We start from the raw sequence: 15071 nt of genomic DNA, 5'->3' as shown, positions 1-15071 counted from the left end.
TCAATGAGAAATAAAACCCAAACAAATCTGTTTGATATAGCTAGCACCCTGGGAAATACAATCTAACTTATTATTGATCCTTTTACATTTTTTATTTCACGAAACACCACTTCCACAACAGTTTTAGTTGGCAACTCATTTAGCATGAATATGGTACATGACATCTGCTTGGTAGTGCCTTCATGAGAATAACATGGTTGCTCTGCACAAAATGAAATGATCCTCTTACGAAAAAGGCATGAATAAGAAACAAGTTGTTCCTGCTTGTCTTCTTATATAAAGGATCATTCCCGGCTTCCTGCTTTTTAGAGGACTACAGATGTTTGAGTCTCTGCTCTCTACACAGTACAAAGTAACATATACTGATCTGGGGTATTAGAAGAGAACTGAATTGTCATAGATGTCGAAATCAATTTAATGGACTCCTTATTCCAAGACTGATGTCTAATTGACCTTTAGCAGTGCCCAGTTTCAGCCAACTTCAAATGTGTCTCCTCGGTGAACAAGCTATTTGAAATGATCATCCATTGTTGACATCGACATAATTGTCTCTTCAGCAAAAAGAAGTGTGTATATTTCAATCAATGCTTGTAAAAATATATTTCTTGCAGTGAAGAATGCTCATTGTGCTGAAATTTGACAATGACTAAATCCATCTTAATATCCAGTCACTCAGACCTGGAGATATCGATGCTCGGTCGTATCTGCGATCTTTTTGCCTAGTCTTGAACTGCTGGCAAGAATGCCGACCTGTGCTTTCGTAAACGTCCTTGGCAAGTGTAAATATGAGCTGATGCGCTCCAATCGTACGTAGTATCTTTTATTCCAGTTACCAAAAAGGCTTTCACCCTGCTTTATATATAAAGCAACGATCAGAGATATAAATCTGGATACAACACGTCACCAACCCACACAACACACACCCAAGGCAAGATGCAAGGGTGCCAATGAACCGCAACACTACCCAATCGACCACCAAGCACACTGCAGATGAGCAAGTAGACGTGAGGCCACCAACGACAGCCCACCCAACCATCGACAAGGAGCGCGAAGCCACCCCTCACCCGCAGCCAAGAGCGCTCACCGAAGAGCCACCCCGCGCCGCACACCATCGTCCAGGGGCCTACAAAAACATCTTATATTTTGAGATAGAGGTAGTATTCTTTATCTCAAAACTAGCTCGAGATCGATACAAGCTGAGCATGAGCCACTTTCCATAGCTCGACCTTGAGCTTTGCTTAGTTTGAACTCGCTTAAATTTTAGTATAAGTTGAGCCGGGCCTAGTCCAACTCGCTCAAACTCGACTCATTTGCAGCCTATACATGTCAAAATCAATATGGTGGGCTTTTTGTTCATGCATCGGTGTCTGTTTGACTTTTAGCATTGCCCAATTTCAGCCAACTCCATATCTCCTGGCTTAACACCAAATCCACAAATAGGAGTTCTCGTAGATGCAGATACGTCCCCTTGACGAATCAGCCATTCGAAGTGACCATCCCGACATTGCATTGGTATCTTGCATCGAATCTTGACATTTGCGTTGAATCGGCAGTCCAACCCACAGTCCCCCACCCCAAAGTATTGTGAAAATATTATGTTCTGAAAGAACAAAACAACTTGATGTCCTAAACTGAACTTGTAATCTTTTTAAGTAAGAAAAATAGTAAGACAATTCTACTTGTCCTATTGATGTTTTTTGTGTGAAAAGTAATTGTCATATTCCTGTTAGGACTGTAGGCAAATTGTAACATGATTCTACTGTAATTAAGAAAACCTGATTGCTATCCCACTCTTCAGTGCCACTCACTGTTCTGAACTGAATTGTCAGGGGTATGTAATCTGAACTTAACTATAAGCATGTCAAGTTCGATCATTCAGTGCAATAATTTGTATGGTAACTATGCGATTCAAAAACGGAATGCTCCTTCCCTTTTTATATACTTGACTAGAATATTAGTTTTTCAGGAAATTCCTGATAGAGCGTGCAGTTCTTGCAAAAAACACATTTGACATGCATGTGTCATTTACCCATAGTAGCACGCATCATAGACACGTTTCACGTCTTATGTATTGTATTTGCAGGAAACCACCATAAACACATTTTTACATGCATGTGGCCCATTTGACATGCATGTTTGTAGCTTTGCATGACGCCCTAAATAACTAAGCCACTTTGCTGAACTATCATGCATGCTGATATTTGCAGGAAACACGAAGACTGGTCACTGCAGGTACACGAAAAGGAGCTAGGACTGCAGTTGAAATGCAGCTCAAGTATTTGGCAAGGATGTTAGTTGTACCACCACAACATCATCAGCTCAAACAGGAGAATAACAAAAAAGAGGAAACATAGACCTGATGACTCAACACCTTCAATGCTTGGGGAGAATTTGGACAACTTCACGACGACTTCCTTTAATGATGATGATGCTCAAGCTCAAAACTGACTCCTTGGAGAAAACAAAAGAATGATACAATTATATCTTGTCACAAAAAGGACACAATGAATCTGTAAACTTTCAGACCAAGAAATTTTCATTTGTAGGCTACACAAAAAGGATAAATGTCCATCTAAAATATAGGAAACAGCCGCGTGTATTTTTTGTTGGAAAAAGTGAAACTTGTAGCACTTCTTAAAATGTCCAAAATAAAAATGAAATATGTAAGTGGCAACCGTGTGGCAGATTGCGAAACTGCCACACGCATCCAGCACCTTTAGTCCCGCATGTCCTCCCGATCTCTTCCTTTCCCGCCCTCCTGATTTCCAACCTTTCCTCTTGATCTCCTTCCTTTCCCGCCCTCCCGATTTCCTTCCTTTCAATCATCAGTTACGGCCCCACGCGCCTTCCCGATTTTTGGGAAAAAATAATGCTTGGTTTGGGATTTGATCTCTAGTCTGCAGGTAATCAATGAAGGGAGCTAACCACCTCACCTATGACACTCATTGTTGAACAAGTTAAGGGAAGTACTGTTTTTGACATGTTTTGTCTTTAATATTTTAGCACTGAAAAACTTTTATTTCACCTATCAAACCTGGCACATAAACTTTTTTCGTGGTAAATTCTCCATCACCACCACGATAAATGACGCACCACCAATATGATAAGTTTTGTATACCACGCGATACTTTATGTGTAAGTAGCATGGTCATAAGCACTGAAGACATGATAACTTTGGTGAAAACATCATGGTAACTTTGATCATTGGGAAGAAATTTGTTGAACCCCGGCCCCCGGTAATTTCTGTAAATAGCACGATAACATTCACGCCATAGACCTGATAATTTAGATACAAACATCATCATAACTTTAACCATTGGGAAAGAAAAATGTGAAAAGATACCCGATAATTTATGTGTAAATAGATGGTAATATACGCAACGCACATCTGATAACTGAGGTAGAAACACCATGGTAACTTTGACCATAGGGAAGATTTTTTTTTGAAAAGATACTCCGGTATCTTTTGTGTAAATAGCACGGTACTATACCTCCCTCCCCTGGTATTTTTATGTGTAAATATCATGAAAACATATGCACTGCGATAACTAAACACCATGATAAGTTTTTGACCCATGGGGGGGGGGGGGGGGGGGGCTTTTGCTATAGTAACCTTCCCAACCACGATTTTTTATTCCACTCCGTTCAGTTATTTCTAGCTTGTCACTCTACGAATTGAGCTAGTTCCAATTTGGATTTGCCAGCTACTTGGGGGGGGGGGGGGGGGGGGGGGATTTTGCTGAAACATCCCCCTAATAAATTTTGTGTAAATAGCATGATATTTTAAGCACTGCGGGCTTCATAGGTTACCTAGAATCACCATGATAACTTTTTGTCCCGCGAAAAAGTTGTTCAAAACATCCCCGATAATTTTTGTGTGAATAACATGATAATATAAGCACCGCATAACCGATAACTTACAATATAATCATGATGGTAACTTTTTACCAAAGGAAAATAAATAGTTAAAAACATACACTCGCCTTGCGGGGCCTCTTAGATGAACACAACACATGGTGTGCCACGAAAAAGCCACATAATGTTTAGTGTCATGAGGGGCACACATGCTCGTGGGTTGGCCCAGAAAAACGGCCCACTTTGACCCGCTGTAGGCGTGATAAGTTACGCAAAAACATCGTGGTAATTTTTGACATATGGAAAAAGTTACCGAAACACACCCAAGTTTTTAGGTGTAAGTACCATGATAATATACGAACTGTAGACCCGGTAACTCATGTACAATCCCCCATGGTAACTTTGACCAGTGGCGAGGTTGATGTACACATACCCTGATAACTTATGTGTAAGTACCACGGTATTTTACACATCGAAGACCTTATAACTTGTGTACAAAACACAGTGGTAACTTTGAAAGGGGTGTAGTTGTTGAAACATAGTACCTGGTAAGTTCTATGTAAATAGGACGGTAACTTACGCAACACAGGCCTGATAACTTGCATGCGAATACCATGGTAACTTTGTCCTGGAAATCGTGGTAATTTTCTGTACTTTTTTTGTAGTAACAAAATTGTAAAAAAAAAGGGTCAAAACGGTTAGTTTCTTTAGTTTGAGCAACATACGTAAGGGTGAGTTGGTTGTGGTGGCGCGCTTTGGTGCCAAGGAGGTGTGGGTTCTAATCCCACGTGCGCAATATTTTTTTATCGTGTGGTAGACGTGAAGAAGTGGCAGTTTTCTCAGGGGTGGGTGCGCGAGATGTGCGGGAGAAGCAGGTTTCTTGGGCGAGACTGTGGGGTCGTTTGGGAGAAGGCAGGGTCGAAGGAAAGGGGATCATGCGGTACTTTAAAGTGAAAGAAGTGGAGATGTGGCAGTTTTGCTTATACGGCACACATGTGCCAAATATCACAGTCCAAATAAAAAAGATCAATTGAGATCAGGAGCAAAATGCAATCACCATTAGTCTCTTAGTTTCAATCTATATTCCAGGATAGTGATTGACCACTGCTGTAGAAAAGAACACCTGAGGAAAGTATAATGGATCTTGCTTGATTTACGTTCATGTTAACAGTGTCAACTTTCTCCTTCCATATTCAAAATGCTGAGTTAAGCAATCTTCAAAAGTTATCTATGCCAAAAACATGTTCATAAATCAGTCACTGAATAAATATCAGGCGCCACAAAGCATGTTCAAAAGACAGTTCTTATATATAGGTGCTGGGCACCTAGAGCGTCAACCATTCGATCAAATCCATCATCCTACTAATGCAGATCGGGTTTTCGATTGCTACAAACCATTAACAGCATTCATTATTCAGTCTTAAATATTGCATGCGCCTCAATTGACGAAGGATTCTCACCTTCCATATATTATTGCATGATCATTTCCCTTCCATAATTTTTCGCATTATGCTGTTGCTCTTCTAATTCGATTCTTTCCAAATATGAAAGATGCGCTCTGATTTGATTGTTTACCAAAAAAGGGCTCATGTACTTGCCGTAATTTGGCTGAGCAATTAAACCTGGACCAAATTTAGGAACTCAATCACGCATTGCATACCTATGTGATATTTAGGCACTACATCACGTCATCACCTCTCCCTCCTTCATCTTCTACACGAGAATACCCATGTGATTCACCTCTCCCTCCTTCATCTTCTACATGAGCGACCATCCTTCCATCGTTCATCTTCTACACGAGCATACCCAGGTGATCATCCCTCCGTTGTTGATCTTGGCCATGGTTGCCATTGTCACGGTCGTGTCGCCGATCACGCTCACATGCTGTTTTTTCTCCATTAAATCTTAGCAATTTACCTATTTCTTTTCCAACTACAGGTATCTCCATGCCCAGGTTAGAAAAGTGTGCTACTGCAAGAAGAAAGGAAATTGCCAGGATCGGTCGTGGCAAGAAGGCTGCCCGTGCATACCACTATGATGATGATTTCATGGAACCACCGATCAGGTCCTCATCACTTCCTGTTAAATATATAGCCCTCATTTCTAGATGCACATCTATTTGCATTTCGTCCATCGTGAATGAATTTAACAAAGAAAAGAAACGCTTAGTCACTAAAATGAGTTTGATGGAATCTTGAAACTAACGGACATCACAAATACTTGTGATTTTAGCCATGCCCTTTTATCTAGGGTATCCATTCAAGATACTATATCATATTGGCGCGTGTTGCCGCGCCCGTTCATATTTGATGGGAGTGATCTAATCCTGTATAAGCATATAGATATAATAAGGATGGAGTGTATGATTAAACATTATGCATGGTGCAGCAATGATTATTAAAATGATGTAATTGATTTGGGTAAAAATACATGATCAATCAGTCATATGTTTTTATTGAAACCATAAAAAAAATTAAACCGAATTGGTCATATGTTTCTGGGTAAGTCAAATGTTTATTTTTGTGAAATGCAATAAGTCAAATGTGATGATGGCATGCAATCGTAATTGATCCAGTACTCGTGTTGGCTGCTCTCATATTAACATACACATGGAGTTGCATGATAGCTCAATCCTAAACCAAGAGCACGTCCCAATAAATCTGCAAACAGTGCCATGCTGCAATTTATTTAATTTTGTAAGAGAAAAACATTAGTCACACCAGGGCATAGACATTCACTGTGTGTTCAGCATCATCGGAGAGCAAAGTGGGGAGAAAAAGATGGTTATTCAGGGTTTCTTTTTTAACCATGTATTCATGGAATGAATACAGTTGAGCGTGGACTCATTAAAGACGACGACATACTAAATAAATCACTTTTTTGTAATCCAAAGCAAAAGGACGACATACTAAGCTATCTGGACTCACTAGTAGAAACGGGCCTTTAGTCCCGGTTTGTAAGGCCTGGAACCGGCACTAAAAGGTGAAGACTAAAGATCAGTTTGGTTTGCATCCTCGCTGTTGAGCGCTTGGCCTGGAGCCTGCCTGAAATGTGCCTGAAGGGTGTTTGTTTGCTGCCCTGGAAAAGCCTGATGCTGCCTGGCCTGGACACACCACGATTTGATTAGCCTGGCTTCTAAACCAGGTAGGTTCACTAGCCTGGGGCAGGCTTCCTTTTTCTAGCACCTGGCCGGAGCAAATGGCAGCCTGGGAACGCTAATCATGCAAATAATACTTGATGTGACTTTTTCTATTCAGAACTAGTAAACGGTTTTGTCCTTCACTTGTTTTTGTCATACCCAGGCACAAGGTCTCCATCCAAACAATGCATTCTCAGGCATGCCTCACCAGAAAATAGCTATTTTTCAGGCTGTTTTTGCCAGGCATGTAACCCCGGCCACCAACCAAACAGGCCCTAAGGCCCCCCCCCCCCCCCCTCCCGGTTCAACATGAACTGGGACCAAAGGGCCATCACGTGGCACGAGCCCGCGCCGTGGTCTGGGGGACCTTTAGTCTCTAATCACCCCTCATAACGGCTCAAGTGTGGATCACTCGTTCCAAATCATCTAACTTCGCGGCCAGTCACCCATCCTCTCACTACTCCAGTCTGAGCACGCTTAACTTTCAAGTTCTATTCCTCTTAGTTTCCAAGTCTGCACTTGTTGTTTTCCAAGTCTGCACTTGTTGTTTTTCTAACAATAGTAAGCTGTCAATCCTATTAACCCTCAGGAGTTTAGCTTGAGCATTAAGTCACACGTTTCACCGTTTGAGTTTGAAACTATTATTCTAAAAAATAATAATTATTTAGTAACACTAATATTTCTTGAATAAGTAGTTTTGACCATAGTTTGACTAAATTTGGCCAAGATTCAAAAAAAACTGAAATAATTATTCATAAACACTAATATTCTTGAATAATTATTTAGTAACACTAATATTCTTGAATAATTATTTAGTAACACTAATATTCTTGAATAAGTAGTTTGACCAGATTTAACCAAAATTCAAAAAAATTGAAATTTGAGCATAACTTTTTCCCTTTCAGAATTTGACGGTCGAAATCGAAACCGGATTTTCGTGATGAACATTTTGATATATTATATGTTTTTTTTCAACATCGTATGCAAAAGAGATAGTCGTTTTATTTTTTTCATAACACTTTTTTGCAAAACATGTCGAAATTTATGTTTTTAAATTTCCCTAACTACTAGATGTAGTAACATAACTACATATCGAAGGATTTTACTTTTTATAGTTTTTATCATTTTCTTTTGTTTGTTTTTCCAAACTGAAAAGGCGATAGGGGGGGAGGGGTAGAGTAAGAAAATTGCCATTTAGTCCCTGTTTGTGTCTCCAGCTCGTGGGGCCCCGGCCTGACGCCAGCCTGCCACCACCCCTTTAGTCCCGGTTTGTGACACAAACCGGGACTAAAAGTCACAAATGAACCGGGACTAATGCGTAGCCGTTCGAACCGGGACTAATGGTACCATTAGTACCGGGCCAAAATCAAACCGGGACTAATGTGTCTCACATAAGGTCGTTTTTCTACTAGTGACTTGAGCATACCAAATAGCAGAAGGCTGAACTTACAATGCATTGACAGAAGAAGACAGGCACTCAAGGGACACTTATCGATTTCCCATTTCATTGAACCACCTTGAATACCGACACCGGTGGCACGCACTGCTACAGCAACGAAGGCGAATACTTCTTGACATTCCCCTTCTCGCCTTCGTCTCTCGTCATCGCCTCATCAACAAGGATGAAATAAGGTGCAAACTATCATTACGGTAGAAGCCATGGATGAACCTAGCAACAAACATCTCTGCCAGACAAATGAAGTGCTAAATCAAACTAGAAACGGGGCAAAGGATTAGTAGGCTCGCACGAAGTAGAGGAGGAGAGATTTTCCTCAGAGGGGAAAAGGAGCCGAAGGTGAATGAGTAGTAACGGACATCAACCACGATGCATGGACCGGGAAGTGAAAAGGAGAGCTCCTATACGTCGCCCCGGCCTGACGCCAGCCTGCCATCACCCCTTTAGTCCCGGTTTGTGACACAAACTGGGACTAAAAGTCACAAATGAACCGGGACTAATGCGTAGCCGTTCGAATCAGGACTAATGGTACCATTAGTACCGGGCCAAAATCAAACCGGGACTAATGTGTCTCACATAAGGTCTTTTTCTACTAGTGACTTGAGCATACCAAATAGCAGAAGGCTGAACTTACAATGCATTGACAGAAGAAGACAGGCACTCAAGGGACACTTATCGATTGCCCATTTCATTGAACCACCTTGAATACCGACACCGGTGGCACGCACTGCTACAGCAACGAAGGCGAATACTTCTTGACATTCCCCTTCTCGCCTTCGTCTCTTGTCATCGCCTCATCAACAAGGATGAAATAAGGTGCAAACTATCATTACGGTAGAAGCTATGGATGAACCTAGCAACAAAACCACGATGCATGGATCGGGAAGTGAAAAGGAGAGCTCCTATACGTCGCCTATGCATCCAATCAATGCGACTAGAAGCGAATGCATGGGTCGAACCGACGACCTCATGCTGGAATCCAGTGAGGCTAACCAGCCGAGCTAGCTACCTCGAATGCTTTACATGCAGCGCCAACCTTAAAGTAGAACATACAGGTGCAAATCCTTTAAAAAGAACGTTCAACATTTTTATAATATACGTTGAAGAATTTTTAAAATACAGTGAACGTTTATGTAAAAAAATACTGAACAAATTAAAAATACTAAAATGGACATTTTATGGGTATATGTTAAACAATTTTTTAATATATGATGAACAAAACTTAAATACACAATTAACATTTTCTAATATACGTTGAACAATTAATATTATACAATGAACATTTTTGTAATACACAATGAACATTTTCTAATATACGTTGAACAATTTAATAATATATTTACAATGGACATTTTTGTAATACATAATGAACATTTTACAATATATGTTGAATAATTTAATAATATACAATGAACATTTTTACACTGCAAGCTAAACCATTTCTTAATATACGATGAGTATTTTCTTAATACATTGAAGATTTTTGTAACACACGGTGAACTTTTTATATAAATACACAATAATGAGAAAAAGAACAGAAACATAAAATAAAAAAGGAAACATAAAAGAAAGAAAATGAAAGGACAAAAAGGAATCAAAACAGAAAAATAAAAAACCGGAACAAAACAACTGAAAACCAACCAAAACAGTGAAAAAATTGGAAGCAAAAAAATCAAAGAAGAAAACGAAAAAAACCGCAAGAAACAAGGAAACAGCAGCGAACGAAATCCGTACGTGGTCCAGCCCAAGTGGTGACTTGCTTCAGCGAAGGCTCCTCCTTTTGACGCATGCGGGCGTCAAATAGGATTTGCCAGTGAAAAGGTAGAGCCTGCGGAGAAAGAGTCGAGGGTGAGTGGAGGGCACGGACACCGAGATAACATGCAGTAGAAGCTAGATGATGGGATATAGTACGACGGTGGCGGCGCAACGCCGAGGAACAGCGGGGCAGCTCGGCCGGGGATGGCGGTGGCGATAGAAAACCTGGACAACCTAGCCTGAACGTAGGAATCAGGATGGGAAATATTTGCACGTTCGACTGGACCTGGCCCTTTGATCTTACGGCCCAAGCATGGGCAGAAACCGTAACTCATTTTGCGGAGCAGCGGCCCGCTAAGTGGTGCCTCGAGCGTGCGGTACATAATCTGGGAGGCTAGCCTCCGAGGAAATCCCGCGCATTGGAATAGTGATCCGACGGCTGCGAGATCTAAATTACCGTGGAGGCTCGTAGGTAGCTACGTACGTTATACTGTTTAGTACCAATAGCAATCAGAATGGGGGATGGAGCTCTTATATACTTCACAGATGATGATGTTAACAAAGTATTGGGTACCACATTCTCGCGAAAGGAGTTGTGAATTCCTTCCGCGCAACAAATCAGTGACATAAAAAATATCATATGCATCCGATTGAAAGTCCCGCAGTTTAAAAGAATTAACCGCGGTCTACTCGTTGTTATTCTAACCAAGAATCATGAAGCACCAACGTCAGATGACGACATTGTTGCCTTCAAGACTGCATTCACGTTACTGGACAATATATGTCTAAGATATTTATTGACTCTCAAGAATTTGAGTGACATCCCGAATTGGAATTGGGTGAGGTATGTCATGAACGACATTATATCAGCCCGGGCATTGGGCAAACAAGCTTATTGACGAGACAAAAGCCATATACATACACAGATGTGTCATCTTTCTGCAGGTATCTACATTGCATAATAAATCTAAGTTTGCACAAATAGCTTGCATATAATTTCAGCTATGAATTACATTCTCCTTTCAATTGTTCTATTTGGACAACTTGGAATTGAGTCCGCTAAGTCTCAAGCATTATTGCTTCTCATGAATCATGGCCTATGATCAACATGCATTAAAAGTAAGGATGAATTTGGACCTCAAAGAGAAGAATCCGTACAAGCCAACCCAGTTCGGGTTGATGAATCTTTGAGGTCCATATTCATTCTTACTTTTAATGCATGTTTATCATACGCAATCCTTACTTTTAATTCATGGGAAGCAATCATGCTTGAGACTTAGTGGACCCGATTTCAAGTTGTACAAGTAGAATACCTAACATACAATGTAATTAATACCTGAAATTATATGCAACTTATTTGTGCAAATTCTGATTTATTATGCAATGTAGATACCTGCAGAAAAATGACACATCCTTGTATGTATGTGGCTTTTGTCGCATCAATGTGTTTGTTGATCGATGCCCGGGCTGCTGATATAATTTCGTTGATGACATACCTCGCCCAGTTCCAATTCGGAATGTCATTCAAATTCTTCAGAGCCACAAAATATCTTGGACATATATTGTCCAATAAAGTCTGGGGCGCAAGGAATTTTGTCATCAAAAGCAGAATGAATGCAGTCTTGAAGGCAGCAATGTCATCATCCTATATTGGTATTTCATAATTCTTGGTTAGGATGACAACAAGTAGACTGCGGTTGATTTTTTTAAACTCTGGAACTTTCAATCAGATGCATATGATATTTTTTATGTCACTGATTTATTCCGCAGAAGGAATTCACAGCTCCTTTCCCAAGAATGGGGTCCAATACTTTGTTAACATCATCACCTGTGAAGCCATCTCCCATTCTGATTGCTATATCTTGAATGGATAACCTAGATAGAAGGGCGTGGCTAAAATCATAATTATTTGTGATATCCAGTAGTTTTAAGATTCCATCAAACTTCATTTTAGTGACTAAGCGTTTCTTTTCTTTGTTAAATTCTTTTACGATGGACGAAATTGAAATAGGTTTGCATCTAGAAATGGAGGTTATATATAATAGGATAACAGTAAGTGACGATGACCTAATCAGTGGCTCCATGAAATCTTCATCGTCGTGGTCTGCACGGGAAGCCTTTTTGCGATGACCAACCCTGGAATTTTCTTCCTTCTTGCAGTAGGACACATATGTAACCTGGCATGGAGATACCTGAAGTTGGGAGAGAAATAGAAAAAACAGCATTCGAGCGCGATTGGCGACCACGGCGGTGACAATGGCGGCCATGGCCAAGATGAATGACGGAGGATGATCACCTGGGTATGCTCGTGTAGTAGATGGACGATGGAGAGATGATTAGCTAGGTATGCTCATGTAGAAGATGAACGAGGGAGAGGTGAATCACCTGGGTATGCTCGTGTACAAGATGAATGAGGGGGAGGTGCTCACGTGATGGAGTGCCTAAATATTAGGTAGGTATGTAATACCTGGTGGAGTGCCTAAATTTGGTCCAGGTTTAATTGCTCAGCCAAATTATTTCAAGTACATCGGCCCTTTTATTAGGTGTTCATCATGAGCTTCTATAGCCTTCACGAAACCCTGCACCAGGAGATTACTAAATACCAGTCCAGATTTTTCTGGGCGGGCGATGGGGGCAAGCAAAAGTACCACATGGTGCGTTGGATGGACATCTGCAAGCCCAAGGACTAGGGTGGACTTGGTATTATTTCCTCCAAGCGCATGAACGTCGCTCTGCTCAAGCAATGGCTCTAGCGTATTGAGAAGGAGAGGCAGTCTATGGCTGGACCTTATTATAGGCAAGTACTTGCATGGAAAACGCTTGCTCTCTGCCAGAGAATGGGGAGCTCCCAGTTTTGGCAATCGATAACCCAGTTACTCCCGGTCCTTCACATGGTTCCTTGATTGCGGTGGACTCGGGGTTGTCCACCTTATTCTGGTTCGATAGGTGGGTGGCACCCCCTTTGCAGCCCATTTTCCAGGGTTGTTCGCCATTGTAGTTGAGCCACTTATCTCTGGGCAGGTGGCCCGTATTAACTTAGGGCGCCTCGCTTTCCGGCGGGCATTTGGACCCCTAGATTAGGAAGACTTATTGCACTTCTAGAGTGTGTTGCCCTTCACCCCCTGGATATCGACCAGGCCCAGGACCGTAGCTCCTGGCGCCTGGAACCTTTCGGCCACTTGTCGACTTAGTCTCTATACTAGGCCATCGTTGCTTCCCCCGGTCCAGAGCCATGACTCAAACTTGGGATATTCGGCTCCCGCTTAAGATGATGTTCCTTTGGCAATGGATCTGTGCACATCTGCCCTCTGGAGTAGTAGAGGTGATTAAGCGCAATGGCCCTGGTGATGGTTTGTGCCCGTTATAGGGAACATTAGAGGATTCCAACCATATCTTCTTTACCTACGTAACTGCACAATTCCTCTAGACCTACTTTCGAGAGGTGGGGGTGCCTAGTGTAACACCAATTTCCCTGACCTATTCGCAGAACTTCAGACTACTGCATTGAGGCTCCGCCACATTAGGTGGTTGGGCATTGGGGTTCTTGCATGGACACTTTGGACGATCCATAATAAGCTCGTGATTCAGCGTACTCCTCTTCGACAACCTTCTGATGCGATCTATAAAATGTGTGGTTACTTGTAGCTTTGGTGGTTGCTTAGCCGGGCGTCGGACCGAGACACCGTCGACATCCTCCTTACAGATCTTCGGACGTTGGCTCGTCGTTTGGCGCCTCCGCTTCCCCCTCCACCTCCCGACCCGAATTAGATTTTGGGCCTTCGTGACCTTGGTCGTGGCCGTGGTATGCCGTGGAGTGGTTGTGGACGCCTTCTCACCACCTTGTTCTCTTTTGTTTTCTTTAGGCCTTGTTGAGTTGTGCCCTCAGCAGAACCCTCGTGCACGTTGCCGCTTGCGGCCTGTTGTGTGTGTGTTCGTGTGGCGTGTGTTTCGTACTCTATGTGACTTGCTAGCTCGGTGGTTTGCTTTATATATAAAGCGGGGCGAAAGCTTTTTTGCTAATGTAAATTATGTGTCCAATTTCAGTTTAGAAGTTTATTTAAATCGAATTTATGTTTATCCAAATTTGACTTTTACTCCGTTAAATTTATGGGATCGGCTAGAACCAATCAAAACTTAGTGGAGTAAATATACTTCACTAAAGTTTACTCGGCCAGATACTCCTCGGTTTTTTAGGGGAGTTGCTCTCATGTTGGCCTTTTCATGTGCAAATTCAAGTTTAATCTAAAGATCTTTATGCGAAATAACAAAAAAAGAAATGCAATCCAAAGGTTACTACTAGCATACCGGGGAGGCAGAGCCTCTCAATGAGAAATATCAAACAAAGTAGTGCCTTCAGTGAGAGCGGCTAAATGGCTCTTGAGCTCATCTCCTCCTGCGCATGAACAGTAAAATAAAAAGAAACTAGAAAAATTCAAAACATTCTGATTTTTTTTCATGGAAGATGGTCTAAATCGTGAGGTTCATGCCAAATTTCATCTTATTTGGACATCTAAGCAGCTCTCAGCAAAAAAACAAATTAGGGTCTATGAAAAAGTGTACTTTTTGCACTCCTAGGGACAGATTTTGTTATTTTTGTTGAGAGCAGCTCACATGTGCAAATGAGTTAAAATTAGGCATGGACCACGTACTAAAATATATTTCACGCAAAAAAATCTGGAATATTTTGAATTTGTTTTGATTTTACTGTTCACCGAGATCAGATGAGCTCGGAAGCCGAAATGGGTATACGCTTCATCGGTTTAATACTACCTCTGTTCGCAAATATAAGATGTTTTAGGGGAAATACAATCTGATTTTTTTGGTGTGTTAGATATTTTTCAAATTTGATTTCTTGTAGCACGACCT

Source organism: Aegilops tauschii, chromosome 5 (genome assembly GCF_002575655.3).
Source record: "Aegilops tauschii subsp. strangulata cultivar AL8/78 chromosome 5, Aet v6.0, whole genome shotgun sequence".
Classification (NCBI taxonomy): Eukaryota; Viridiplantae; Streptophyta; class Magnoliopsida; order Poales; family Poaceae; genus Aegilops; species Aegilops tauschii.
The sequence above is the reverse complement of the archived record's forward strand: the minus strand, read 5'-3'. Positions refer to the sequence as shown.